Here is a 16,102-nt window from a genome sequence, read left to right as displayed (position 1 = left end):
TCAAAGCAGTCGAATCCCTCAATTTCTATTGATTTGGGGTTTACATTAACCCTCATAACCTGCTCTCACTCCTATATTCATGCCAATCGAAACCCCCAAATTAAAGATTTGGGGTTTTCCAAAGTGGGATTCACGAAAATCCTCAGCTACCGATTTTTCGTGGGACTTCCCCTCAAACCCACGCATGGAATCGAACCCATGTTCGATCCCTCACCTCGATTCCAAGAAGACCCGTACCTTTTTGAAGCTTTTTCGGCGATCTTTCTGGCGATCGGAGGTTGTCGTTGTGGGAGTATCGAGCTGCTATTAGCCACGGCCTTCGGTGGTGGCTGGTGGCCAAAGCTCCACTCACGGCTGTGACAGATGAAGCCCCTTGCTGGTTGTGGATGGCCGGAGCCTTGCCGGCGACCAGATCTTCCTTCGATGTGCGTACACTGACAGAGAGAGAGCGAGAGACGGGGGAAGAGAGAGTTCGAGTAAAGAGGGCAAGAACCCCCTCTCCACTCCCCCTTTATCGGCCCCAAGCCCCTCCTCTACCGAGAGGTGCGGGGTCGGTTACGCCCTGCGTAACCCCCCCTCCCCCTTCTGTTTCAGATTCTTGAAAACAAGAATCGTGCCCTAAGCACGATTCTGTTTTACGGCCCCCCTTTATAAATGAAATCGGGTCTGGGTCCAAACCCGCGACCCGCGACACTGGGTCCATTTTAATAATGGACCCAGTTTCGCCTACGAGTGACGGATCCTCAGTTGAATTCATGGATCCAACTGTGGGTCCGACCCTATATACTAAAGTTTATTTATTTATTTTTATAAATACTATTAATTATTTATTTAAATATTATAAGTATAGTTTTAATACCCCATTGTGGGTTATTTACGCATCCTTTTATGGATCCGGTAACAGATCTGAGGCCTAAATTTAGAAAAATACCCATTATTTTCTAATAAACTTAAATAATTAGTTGTCAAAAATTAAGGTTATTACATCCCTACCCCCTTAAAAGAATTTCGTCTGCAAAATTAAAACGTACTAAATGTGAGTAGTATCAAAATATCACTCAAGCCTAATGATTGACAACTAAGAGATACCTTAAACCAGATTAGTCTGATCGTCCTGTGTGGTTGTCGTAACGACATAAACCCTCCCGTTAGTCCTCCGCTGACCTTGTTACGGCTGAGGTATCGGTTGTGGCTGCTGCAGTGGTTGTTGTCCTTCCTGAGCCGCTGGCTTGTTCGGACAAAAAAAAGCAATGTGCTTTGGCTGTCGGCACTGATAGAAAATTCCCTTAAACAGCGGGCAAAAACCTAATGGATGGTTCTTGCCGCACTTGCGACATGTTGGTGGGGCCTTTCCTTGTTATTGCCCATTATAGGTCCGCTGCTTCTTGCCACCCTAAGTCTTTATGCCTGCAGGTGGGTCCTTCCTCTTTCCGCCTGAAGCATCCCCTCCATTGATGCCTCCCTTTTGCGATACATTCCTAGACCTCTCCCAGTCCTTGGTTAGAACAGTAGCTGACTCAATCGCATCGACCAAAGTGGTAGGCCGACTCGTCAGGACACGAGTTCGCAACCCATCCTTTAGTCCGTGCACAAACTTCGCCGCCCTCGCTTTCTCATTCTTGAAGAGGTTCGGGCAGTACCTCTCAAGGTTCCGAAACTTGGTAGTGTAATCTACCAAACTCATGGTTCCCTGAGTCAAATCAAGGAACTCTCGTTGCATCTGTTCCTTGGTGTACGCGGGAAAGTATGTGTCCAGAAACTCTTCCCTAAACGTCTCCCAGGGGATCTCGTCCCAATCGGCGAACTTCACCCTTCGCAGGGTGTCCCACCACTTCTTGGCATCGCCCTTTAGACGATATATGCCAAAAGGTGTCTTTCTGTCTTCAGGGACAGATAGGACGTCGAACGCTCGCTCCATTTCTTCGACCCAGCTCTCCGCTGCCTCTGGATCTGCTTTCCCTGAAAAAGTTGACGGATCCAACTTCAGAAAACTTTTGAAGGAAACGCCACCCGCGTTTGGAACAATATCGACAGGAGGATCACGAGTTGCTGCTTGTGCGGCTGCCTGCGCAGCCTGTGCCGCTTGCGTAGCCAGTGCCGCTTGCACAGCCTGTGCCGCCTGTATAGCCTGAGCTGCTTGCACCACCTGTGCTGTTTATGCCGCCTGAGCCATCATGGTCTCGGTCAGGGTATGAATGACTTCCATCATAAAATCCCTTTGCTCCTGCCAGTTTGCGGGAGCAGCAGTAGAGGACGAAGCACCTCTACGGGTATAATGTGACATCTACAACGCACATCCTTTCTACAAATTAGACTCTTACTGATCCTACCCCCTTAGGGTTGATCACAAACAATAATCGTTCATGTAATCACACCAAAGAATATTAAATTATAATTGCAATCAATCACACAGAATTCACATACTTTAAGTAAAAGTATTAAATCGCCATACCAGTGAAGAAGACTGCTCTGGAGGACGAGTCACACTTGTCCACGCTTCAGGACAGGGCTCATATACCAAAAATAAAAATTTAATACTCAAAAGATGATAACATTGCAAGTCTTTGTGGTGGGCTCTGATACTAAACCTGTAACGACCCCAATCCATACCCTTTTAAAATGCAGAATATATATTTTTTTTCAATGCGGAAACCTTCCCAGAGATCCGGGGTCCTCACAGTTTCAATTTCCATTGGATAGCCCAACCACCGCAAGCGAAGTTGTAATCATCATCCATAAGGACCAATTAAAACTCTTTTATTAATCAACCAATAAGAGTCTCATACACAACTCAAAAGTGAAGTAATCAACTGCAGAAAGTAAAAAGAACTAAAAGAAGCAAAAATAGAGTCACTCTGTCTCCTGCTGAAACTGACAAGCACAAGTATGACTCTCATCCATCCCCAGTAGTCAGTCCAGCCTCACTGTTCACCATGTCCTGTGAAAAACCAACAAAGTAGGGTGTCAGAACCGAAATTCTGAGCACAACAATTTCCAAAGAAACCAGGTGAGATAAAAAACATGGATAAAATTTCATGTAATGATTTCAGTGAGTGCAGATATAAAATTTGCAGCATTCAAATATCCATACCAACCAAAAATTACATATGCTCACCAATCAAGAACAGTAAAGCAGTACCATATATCAAGAACTAAATAACCAAACCTTGCAACATGAATTTCAAGAAGTAAATCATATGCTACCACCAAATCATGTTATGATATAGAGAATGATTCAAACATGCATGATCTAATGCATAACAGGAAAATGCATGACTATGTACAATGCATGATTTCTTCTGTTATCTTTCATTTAAGTTTCATCTTTCCATATGCATGCCCTATTAAATGCACACAACTTTAAGTTCCTCTTTTTATTTATCGTTGCCCGCGGATACACCAAACATGTACAATCCCCGAGGTCAAGTAGGTTCCCAGGGTAGCTTAACACACAATTTGTATTTTATTACTGGGTTCCAATTTAGCCCTCGACCAAATCACCTTCGGAACATTAGACCTCCACATCTAATGTCGGGGATACAAGGGACACCCCACACCCACAAGTGCCACTTCCTTGGTACCATAACAACAACTGTGTCAAACACACTACTCCCGGGTAAAATGACAAACTCTCCCTAAAACCGTGACCAGAAGAAAGAACCTCAATATCGGGTTCAGGGGACCAAATTACAGCACACAGAGTTTTTGTATCCTCACAGTCTCCCCAAGACTGGATATCTAAGATTCTCATACTCCAGATAAGATATCCCAGAATGTATATTACACTGTTGTTGTCATCACAAAATTTTTACTTTTGCAAGTCAAACTGACCTTTGAAAAAGATTTTGAAAATAACTCGCCTCCGTTTTAAAATGCGAAAAAATTCCGAAGAATGGGACTCGCCTGTCGGTACGAGGTTCAACCGTTCCTGGCGCCTTTACTAGGGATAATTGAACCAAGGATCAATTGTATGCTTAACTTTGCTCAACTTGTCTAAATCATATTCTATTTCCTAAATGCACAAAGAATCAGGCATGTGCTATGAATTTCTGAAAATGCATATTTGAAAACATGATGTTTGATTTGAATATTGAAAAATATTTGGAAAAGATATCACATGGAAAATCGTGAATCAGGATTGGAATACTGTATTTGAGAAAGTGAAAATCGATTTCTGAAGAATCTAGAGGTTTTTGTGAAAATCAATTTTGAGAAATGTGAAATAATTTTGGAAAACTTGATTTCTTTGAATTCAAACTTTGAAATTGAAAATATAACTTAGAAAATCGAATTTGGAACATGGGAAATACTTGAAATATCCTTTGAAAACTTAGAGTTTTGAGAAAATCGATTTTAGAATAAGACTTAGAAAAATTTTGAGAAAATTGATTTTCTGATTTGGAATTTGAACTTGCAAATTGAATGAAATGAATGAATATGGATTTGAAATACTTGATTTTGAGGAATTGAGGAAATCTTTTTGTATTTTTGAGAAATACAGTGCATTTTTGAAGTTAGCCTAAGAGTGTAGGCTGAATGTGACTAATACGAAGATTACAAATCTAGGTATCATTTGTATTCTGACTATGGCCATAAATACAAATTCCACTAAGTTTGTCAACTTCATAAGAGCTAGTGCATGTGCCATTCGTGTAGACCATAGTGAATTGGTAAAAATATGCATGAATTGGCATACACAACAGTTATATATCAAAGCTTAAAACTATATGCAATGCATCCTATTCTATGCAGGAATTTAAATTCTTATTCCAAAGTTTAATTACAATTTACATCACTATTGAAATTTAAATACATGAAATTAAAATCTTCAATGTACCTGCAAAACTAGAAAGTTAGGTTAGTGAATATATGTTGGCTTTTCTAGATTTATCCAGCAATATCTGGAAATTACTGGATTTTGCTAGATATAAGCCTTTTCCTTGATTTCCCTAAATCAAAATTATAGAAATATGAATTAAACTTGAATAAACATGAATATAAGATATGAAATTTCGAAATTGGGGTCAAAATGACCAAAATACCCCTAATAACAAGACTATGGCCTTGAAATTAGGGTTTTCAGAAAGATGTTTTATAAAATGCAAGTTTTGAAATTCAAATGAAGATAAATCAAACTAAATATGATATGACATGATTAAAAATATAAAAATTAGGGTTTAGAATTTCGAAATTGAGGTCAAATGGCCAAATTACCCCTGATAGCAAGACTATGGCCTTGAAATCAGGGTTTTTTTAGAAAGATATTTTGGTAAAACTTAGGTTTTATGCCCTAAATGAAATCAAATAAGAATCAAATTAAACCTAAAGCATCTTAATATGATTATGAACATGATTAAACCCTAAAAATATATGCTTATGCACGAAAATCCAAGAATATCACAAATTTTGTGATTTTTGCAGTGTTTTGGAATTCTTCGGGTGCCCTGTTTTGCAATTCAAGCCATTCAAGCATCAAACGGATTCTAAAAATCCTCAAAATTGGTACCTGCACTTGTTATAACCCTAATATCAAATTAGAATTATAAAAATATTTTTTTGGCATTAAATTAATCCAAAAATAGAATCAAACCCTAAAAATATGCTATTTTTGACCTAGTTCACCAACCAGTCTCAGTCCAAGACCCAAACCAGGGGACAAACCTCCATGAAAATTTATGAAATTTTACAGAGACCAAATAGACAGAAAAAAAGAACTTTTCCTTTTTACAGATCTGAAAAATCACTTAGGACCAGGGAGATCCCCATTCGACAATCCGGACTTGAATATATTGATTTTAATCTTGGTCCTAACTGATACTTTTAATTGAAAATTCAGGAATAAATATAAGTACTCATTGAAAATATCTGAAATTTTAACAGTGAATAGTTGACAGAAAAATAACAATACTCACTTTTTACAGATCATGAATCAGATCTGTGGTTTTGGATTTATAAACAACACAAGTCTGATTAGGGTTTTGGTAAACCCTAACAAGTTTTAAATTGAAAATCAGAGTCTCTGATAGAGGAAAAATACTAAACAGTGGTAAAAAATTTCCAAAATTTTACAGTAGATAGATATAATCAATATGAATCCATGGAACTTTACATATCTTAAATCGGATATCGGATGAGAAAAATATCATCACATCAAGTTACCTTCTTGATTTTAACAACGATTTTAAAGCTTTAAAAACCCGATTTGATGTCTGATTTTTCTGACAGGGTTCCCGAAATCCAAAATCTCTGATTTTTTTACATAAGTTCAATCACACATCCGTGTATCACATATAAAAAAATCAGAAATTTACAGTGAATATTTCAATCCGAAACAGCATGCTCTTTTCTGTTCTAAACTAAAAACACACAGAAATCTAAGAAACTTAAGAAAACATGCATTAACTAATGAAAAACAATAAAATAAACCATAAAACAGTAAATAAAAATTATTTCTATGGTGTAAAATGTATACTAAGCATGAATAAACAGAGAAATAAATAAAAATTAGGGAATCAATGACTGAAATTTGATTTTACCTTTAAAAGCATGGATTTAACCCATTAAAAGGGTAAATCACATGTTTTATTGGTTAATAATGTGGAAACTAATGCTAAAATCGATTCTAATGGATTAGAATCCCTGTAAAACACAAAAAAACAGAGTTAGATCATCTTCTTGGATCATTCTTGGAGTTCTTGATGTTGAATCCATGGTTTAATCCATGCAATAGATGATATCAATGGCTAAATTAATATTAAAACAATGAAAACTATTAAATAAAACTAAGAAATTAATAAAATTTCTTACCTTGGTGTTGCAGCAATGGAGGAAGGGCTGGAGAGGAGAGAGAAGCTCCAAGAAATTGCCAAAAAGAAGCCTTGAAAAATCGTCCCCCTATGTGTCCTTTTTATAAAGAATTTCTAGGTTTAAAAAAATCAAGTTTTCTAAAAAAATTAGACTCTCTAAGGAGGGGGCGATTTTAGGGTGTAGTTACCATCCTACCCCTAGCCTAAATTATCTACACTAATGCCTAATTAACCCCTAGTCTATCGTAGAAAATCCCCAAATGTGTTGCCAAGTGGCATTCTTCACATTTGGGTTTTTAAAACACCTTTAAAATCCTTTAAAAACACTAGTTTTTAAAACTAACTTTCAAAATGAGTTTTCAAAATAAATTTTAACTCTTCTAGACCCCTAACACTAACCAAGACACCGACTAACCCTAGTCTAGCCCTGACTTACTCGAATATGGCGCCACCCCGAGTGGGCCCTACTTGAGTTTTTCAAAAAGCGATTTTAAAGCTTGAAATTGGGAGAATTTTCAAAAGACTTTCAAAAGCAAAACTTAAAATTTAAAAGTTTTGAAATGGTATAGGGTTCCAACTGGGTCAGAACACCTCTGGATATGGTGCCAACTAGGTGGGCCCACATCAGGTTTTGAAAACTTTGAAATAAACACTGAAAATAACTTCGAAAAGAGGTTAAAATCAATAGTTGAAATTCAAGATTTTTGAAAATAGAGTTCTAATCGAACTGGAACTCCGGGTTAGAGTCCTAAACTCTTAGTACTCTGAGATTTTGGGTTTTAAAAGCCAAATAAAGGAAGTTTTGAATAGATTTCATCGAAAATGGTGAAATAAGTCAGAAAATACAGTCAGGGTTAGACTCCTAACTCAATCAGAACTCTGAAATAGAGTCCTGAATTAACTAGACTCTGTAAAATGACCTAAATTTTGGAAAAAGACTGACAATGGGAGCAAAACAGACCCTCGAACAGACTCCTGACTGGATTAGGACTCTGGGACAGAGTCCTGATCTGACTGAAACTTTCAAAAATTTGAGAAATTTGAGGAATAAGAGAATCCAGAAGCGACACCACCTCAATGGGTCTCATCTGTGAATTAAAATCGATTGAAATTTGAATTCAAAATGAATCCAGATTGTTTTCTGAGAAAATATTTTGAGATATAAAGTCCTGGGGTTGGAAAATGACAGAGTATTGAATAAAAACCCAGGTTTTGAAATTGATTTTTGGAAATAAAGCTTTAAAATTCAAATCTGGATTGAATGTTTTGAAACAGGAGTGCTGGATCTCGAAAATGAGATGTAATGACATGCAATGCCATGCAATGCAGTGAAATGACATGTCAAATGGATGAAATGATATTGCGATGATATATAAAATGTAAACACTAGATGAGGGTAAAAATTTGGGGTGTTTACAACTGTTCTTATTCATTATATTTTATTAAAGTTTATTCTTTAAGTTTGCGACACCATATGCAAAAGTAAAGTGAAAAGTCCGCATCCTCCTTTGCGAGAACCCTTACGGAACTCCAGCCCGCATAAGCAACTAGAACAGTGTAGTAATGTGCCAAACCATCTTGTGTGACTCAAGTGATGCAGTTAAAACATATGTGAAAGCAAACCAAACCCACGGCTCTCCAGGCCGATGATGGTCCATTTAGGCCATCGATGCATCACACAATAAAACCCAAGTAGTATTTATTCATACACTAAACCAAAGTGTCAAATGCATGTATGTTCGTGCAAATATAAACCCAAACATATGCATGTCATTACTCATTCATGTGCATTGTCACTATGTGTGTGTTACCTACATTACACACGGGTATTAACCAATCCATGGTTTCTTTTAAGTGTGTGAGTGTACATACACCATTTCACGTATTAATCAAGTGTACATGTTCAAGAAGAATTACTAATAACTGAATCATGCTCACACTCATGAGTACCATAATCATAACCATAACAGTTATATAATCTTCTTAGAAATAACATTTCAACCTGTTCTTGACACATGGATAGGTGTGTGTAGGTTTCAAGATTTTCCTTTATGCATATCAGAATTTAAATCATACACAATACTTATAAATTCTGGAACATGTTTTCATTTAAAACTAATTCATATTAGTCAAGGGTACTCATAGACTTTCGTAGCAAACCAATACGCAAGCCTTTAAATAACACATGGAATTCTAAACAGGAACATAATGGTCAACTAGAGACAACAAGGCAAGACACCTCACGTATAACACTTCCAGATTTTTATGTGTCCATCCTTCCTGAACAGTGTATAACGGACACTATTAGACGTAGCTGAAATTTTCAAGTTATGGTTCAATACTTTCACGCTGCATCTTACAAAATTTTGAGCTTAAACCACACTCAAGAACCAGCTTGAGCTACTTTAGAACAACTCGTTTTACTTCAATTCATCAAATTGCACATTCTCAGACCAAAACTCAATTCAACATAAACTTTCAAAACACAGACTGATGAAACTCAATCATGTCCATAGAACACAGCATGCCTAAACCAAAATTTAACATAAATCAGCCCCTGTGGATTTAACACACACAACATGTCTAAACCAAAATTTAACATAAATAATGCCACTTAGTATAAAACCATTGATCAAGACTACTGTAGTCAAATGAACACTGTAAAAGAAATTCTATACATAAAATGACTTACAGTTCATTAACAAAAATATACACAGCAACACTTTGGATTGATATCAAAGGCATTGATTGCACATGGTTCAGCTAATAGCAAACCCGAGCGTAACCCATATTGTTTTAAGAGCATCTAATATTTGTATTTTTACAAAAAAAAATGCAAACAACACACTCGGGTCCGCCATGTCGGGTTCATAGCCCAAATCCAACTAGGTATTTCCGAAAACTACATAACGGTTCATACTGTACAATGCACGTAATACACATTATGTAACCAAACACATTCCAAATAAAGACCCCCCCCCCCCCCCCCCCAAATTTTTTATTTTATTTTGATCAAAGCAGTCGAATCCCTCAATTTCTATTGATTTGGGGTTTACATTAACCCTCATAACCTGCTCCCACTCCTATATTCATGCCAACCGAAACCCCCAAATCAAAGATTTGGGGTTTTCCAAAGTGGGATTCACGAAAATCCCCAACTACCGATTTTTCGTGGGACCTCCCCTCAAACCCACGCATGGAATCAAACCCATGTTCGATCCCTCACCTCGATTCCAAGAAGACCCGTACCTTTTTGAAGCTTTTTCGGCGATCGGAGGTTGCCATGGCGGGAGTATCGAGCTGCTGTTAGCCGCGGCCTTCGGTGGTGGCCAAAGCTCCACTCACGGCTGTGACAGACAAAGCCCCTTGCTGGTTGTGGATGGCCAGAGCTTTGCCGACGACCGAATCTTCCTCCGACGTGCGTACACTGAGAGAGAGAGAGAGAGAGAGAGAGAGAGAGAGAGAGAGAGAGAGAGAGAGAGAGAGAGAGAGACGGGGAAAGAGAGAGAGAGAGTGAAGAGGGCAAGAACCCCCTCTCCACTCCCCCTTTATCGGCCCCAAGCCCCTCCTCTACCAAGAGGTGAGGGGTAGGTTATGCCCTGCGTAACCCCCCCTCCCCCTTTTGTTTCAGATTCTTGAAAACAAGAATCGTGCCCTAAGCACGATTCTGTTTTACGCCCCCCCTTTATAAATGAAATCATGTCCGGGTCCAAACCCGCGACCCGCGACACTGGGTCCATTTTAATAATGGACCCGGTTTTGCCTACGAGTGACGGATCCTTAGTTGGATCCGTAGATCCAACTGTGGGTCCGACCCTATATACTAAAATTTATTTATTTTTAAATACTATTAGTTATTTATTTAAATATTATAAGTATAGTTTTAATACCCCATTGTGGGTTATTTACGCATTCTTTTATGGATCCGATAACGGATCCGAGGCCCAAATTTAGAAAAATACCCGTTATTTTCTAATAAACTTAAATAATTAGTTGTCAAAAATTGAGGTTATTACAATATGTGCTTGGTAGAACATTGGTTTGGGTTTGGTTAGTGAGGATATTGATAGGTTGAATAGGTAGTTATGGTGAATCTCGAGTAGTTAAAGGATCTAGACACTCAAGCCTAATCCTTTAGAGTAGGGCAAACTCCTCATGAGCATTCACAAGTAAATCTTTATCATATGATTGCATTAGAAGCAAACTCAAGTACATGAATGATGATAATAAGCCAATAGGCTTTAAGCTGAACTCCTAACTACCCCCATACAAGTGGTAATTACCTTCATGTCATCCCAATCCCAAGTACACACAAAATACCCAAAATACAATAGAAAATTACAAGTATTCCATGTCGCCATATAAAAGCCAAAATAAGCTAGTCAGCTAGGTGTGTGTGCATGTAGCATTCCTCCACCATTCAAGATTTGCCTTGTCCTCATGGCAAGTTATATGAAAATCTGGTCCTCATATTATCTTCTTGCTGCCAAGTGGCTTCCTCGGGTCTGAAGTCACTCCATTAGATGAGAATCTCAGTCACCAACCGTCCATTTATTCTTCTTCTTCGCATGCCAAGGACTTGGACCAGTGTTGGTTGTTATAAGTCCTCAAGGTTCGGAAGGGATGCAACATGAGCAGGGTCTCTCCATGATATGAGTTAAGGTGTGAAACATGAAAAATATGTACTTGTTTCTCGGGCAGTAGCTTAAGCTTGTAGGCTACCTTACCAACTCTTACCTCAAACTCAAAAGGCTCATAGAATTGCAGAATGAGCTTATGACACTTGGCCTTTGTCAATGTTAATTGCCTATGTAGGCAAAATTTTAGGGGTACCAGATTTTCCACAATTTATTCATTTTCCTTATGGTGTTGATCATACTTTTGTTTCATTCTATTTTGAGCCTCCATGGGGTTGTGCTTTAAAATTTTTTTTGAGAAGTTGCTCCCTTGCAAGAAGGACCACATTTACCGCATTGATAAGTGTGCTCTCTTATAAGTAAGAGTGTATAGTAGAAGGCTTCTTCTCATATAAAGGCTCAAATGGGGTCATTTGGATAGTGATGTGGTACCCCAAATTATAGGACCATTCGGCCCATTGTAAATAATGGACCCACTGCTTGGGTCGGTCCATAATATAAGTCTTAAGGTGTGTCTCCATGCATCTATTGAGTACTTTGATTTGCCATTTGTTTGAGGATGATAGGTGGTGCTCATAACTAATATGGTGCCTTGTAGCTTAAAAAACTCCCAAAATCAGTCACAAAGATAGAGTTCTGAGCACTCATAATAGTTTTTGGCATGCCTTGGAGTTTGAAGACATGCTCCATGAATAGTTTGACTACCTCTTTAACCAGATGAGCTAAGACAATAAAGTGCCCATACTTGGACAACTGATCCACCACCACAAGGATTGTTGATTTGTCTTGTATCTAGGTAATCTGTCTATGAAATCCATGGTAATTTTTCTCCAAAGTTGCCTCAAAATGGTTAAAGGTTCTAGAAGGCTGGATGGATTCATGTCTTCTTTTTTAACTCTTTGACATGCATCACACTTCTTGACATATTTTTCAATGTCTTTCGTTATTCCTTTCCACTTAAACTCTAGTGTCTTCATAAATCCTTTATGACCAGCCATAGGAAGGTCATGAAAATAAAATACTTTTGGAATAAGTTTAGAACTATTGGGAAATAATATCCCTTTTTTTCATACAAGTACCTCACCATGCAAGGTGTACCCAAAAAATTAGTGGGGTCTTTCTTGGACATCCTCCCTTAGTTTGTTGAGTTCCTCATATTGTTGGTACTCGTCCTTCAACTCTTCAATATTAGAAACAGTTACCATGGAAATGAGACTCAATTCTCCATCTTCTTGCCCTCTTCTTGAGAAAACATCTACCACCATTTTGTACACCTTTTCTTTATTGAATCTCAAGATCTTGTCCCATGAGCTTGGACACCTGGGTGGAAATCCTTTGATGAGCATATGTTGAAGGCTTATATGGTGTGGTTCTAATGATGAAATGACGTTCCAAGAGGTATAACCTCCATTTAGCAATGGCCATAATGATGGCCAACAACTCCTTCTCATAGATGTAGAGTCCTTTCTTGCAGTGAGCTATCACCTTGCTATTATAGGCAATTGGGTGGTTTTTTTGCGATAACACAACCCCAATGCCTATTATAAATGCATTCATGTCCAACACAAAGGTCTCATTGAAGTTCAAAAAAGCCATTACTGGTGTGGTGGTCATGACTTGCTTAAGAGCTTCAAATGCCTTAGTAGTATCCTCACTCCAATTGAACCCATTCTTTTTAAGCAACTTGGTAAGTGGGGCACTTATGTGTACATACCCTTGCACAAACTTTTGATTGTACTCGTTGAGACCAAGTACCCCTCTCAATGACTTCAATTCTTGTCTGAATTCACCTCAACCCCTTTGGAGGTGATGACATGTCTCAAGTAGTTAATCCTTTCTTGCCCAAAACTATACTTGGAAAGCTTTTCTTGGAGTTGATTCTTAGCTAATAGCTGTAAGGTGCTACTCAAATACTCTAGATTCATTCATTAGTGCTACTATACACTAGGATGTCATAAAAGAAGACCAAAATAAATGTTCTTAAGTGTGGCCGAAAAATGTCCCTCATGATGCCTTGGAAAGTTGGTGGTGCACTTGTGAGCTCAAATGACATCACTACAAACTTGTAGAAACCATCATGTGTTTGGAAGATGGTCTGGCCGACATCATTGAGAACCATTCAAATTTGATGATGACCTGATTTTAAGTGCAATTTTGAAAAGTACAAGTCTCCATGAAGTTAATCAATAACTGGAATTAGGTACTTTTATTGCGATGGCATTGAGTGTATGTAGTCAATGCAAAATTGTTATAAGCCATCTTTTTTCTTCACCAACAATACCGGAAAAGAAATAGGAACTCTTACTAGGATGAATTACTCCACTTTGAAGTATTTATTTCATCATCTTATTAATCTCATCTTTTTGTGTTTGATCTATACATGGATTTTTGGTGTAAAAACCCCAGTCTTGGTGTCAGAGGACTTGGCTTGATCCCTGAAGGTGAAGGTTGGTCTACATTCTTACCATGACAATTGTTCAATGCTATCAAGGTTAGTATCATTTCCTTAATTTCATGCACATCCATTTCCATTTTTTATGACATCCTTGTAGTCAAGTTCTCAAGTATCTCTCCATGATCATTCTTTAACCCATCCACTAGATTTTGAGCTCTAGTAGTCATGGTGTATGGTCAATTTTGGTCACAATAAGGTAGGTTCAATCTAGTTTTTGGGTAGAGTGTTGTGTCTAGTTTTTGGGTGGAGTGTTGTGTCCAGTTTAGTAGCTTGTGGGTCTGTAGTCAAAGTTTAGGTTAATTGATGAGAATTTAGTCAGGTTAAAGGGTTCACCAATAGAGACAGGTCAAAACTGGCTAGGTCTAGTTTGTGACAGTCAAGGGAAAACAAGTTTTGGTGTAGAATTTTAATCTCAAAACATGTAAGTAAAGATTCTCTAATTTGACACATGGAGGGATTTATAGAAACATTTTCACACTTAGACGACAAGGGGTTTGTGAGATATTTTTAATTTTTTTTTGGACTAGACTGTGCTGACTTGAGTTGAATTAGCTCTCTTTCAAATACTATGAAGATGATCACACCAACTCCAAACAAGAACTAACACCAAATCATGACTCCGCAACACTAAAAAATAGTAAAGAAATAATAATCTTGAATAAGAAATTCAGTGTCAGCACCATGAACAAGTGATCTTAGTCAATTACTTGCGAACTCTAAGACATTTTTTAGAGAACCATGTGAATTTGATTAAGATTGACCCAAAATTGATACACTCTCCCAAAAATCAAGATTCCTACATCAATAAACTTCTACCCAAAAGCTAACTCAAAACTATTTTGCAATAATTCCCAAACAATCGACAATTATATTGGGGTCTCCAATGTAGCTCTAGTGCATGCACACGATTCAACCCAATCAAGCACCCAATTTTACATAGAATTTCAATTTTCTGTAAACTCAACTCCAATCAACCAATCTTTAAACACACTTCAATATATATGAAACCTAAATGTTAACTTAAACAAGATCTCATGCAATTCTTGAAAAAACATCCTTCAAGAAACACACATCAAGGTGACCATGCATGAACATGCTTGAATTCAATAAACTCATTCAACTTCTACATAAATCTGACATACCCACTATACTAGCATTGTTTTAATCCTCATATAACATATCTTGGACTCAAAATGTGATGATAATTAATCTCTAAGAAATTCTCAAAAAAAAAAATGTCCAAGAGATCTAAGCTTGGGAGTTTATTAGTGTCTAAGATTGCACACTAAAACTCAACCAAATAACCAAGTAATTCCTCCAATCAATCACCAGAGATGAGTTTGATGCTAAACTCACATATTTCCGCTCCTTTTAAGTTTGTTCTTCAAGGAGAAAGAGATCTGCAACTAGTTCTTGATGAACTTGATGATAAATCTCCTTTTTTTATCAATCGAGTGAGTTTCTCTAGCCAATGAATCTCCGTGGTGCTTTCTTTATAAAAATTCTTTAATGGCAGCATGTATATCATGGTTGCTTTGATACCAAATGTTATGAACCCTCCATAGAAGACCTAAGATGTAGTTAATGAATGTAAGATAGGCATAAAGATGAAAGAAGGAAAACAAGAGATAAAGGAAGGAGTCAACTAGTTTGGAAGAGGGAGAAAGAGATAGGCTCGGTTTAAGAATGGTTAGTGAGGATAGAGATGGGTTGGATAGGTTGATATGGTGAACCTCAAATAGTTAGATCTAATTGCTCAAGCCTAACCCTTTTGGGGCAGGGCAAACTCTCTAAGAGAATTCCCAAGTGGATTTCTCTAATAAGATTGCATTAAAAGCAAATTCAGCTGCATGAATGATGACAACTAGCCAAAAGGCTTTGGGCTGGACCTTATATAGGCCACACCCCTTCAGCTACCACTATACAAGTGATAATTACCTTCAAGTAATCTCAGCCCCAAGTACAAACAAAATACCCGAAGTACAACGGGAAATCATAAGTATGCTATGCTGCCCTCTCAAAGTTAAAATAAGCTAGCCTGCTAGGTATGGATCATGCAACAAAATACAACACTCTCTTAGTGTTTGGCCGACTGGCAGACTCTTGTGAGATTTGGACTGTCATGCAATTAAGAGAATGAATTTCATAGCAAGGACTAAACAAACATCAGAAAATGAGTGATGAGACATGAACTCTCATTTACT

The sequence above is a fragment of the Nuphar pumila genome, chromosome 13 (genome assembly GCF_984573655.1).
Source record: "Nuphar pumila chromosome 13, dmNupPumi1.hap1.1, whole genome shotgun sequence".
NCBI classification, from domain to species: Eukaryota; Viridiplantae; Streptophyta; class Magnoliopsida; order Nymphaeales; family Nymphaeaceae; genus Nuphar; species Nuphar pumila.
Note: the sequence above shows the minus strand (reverse complement) of the source record.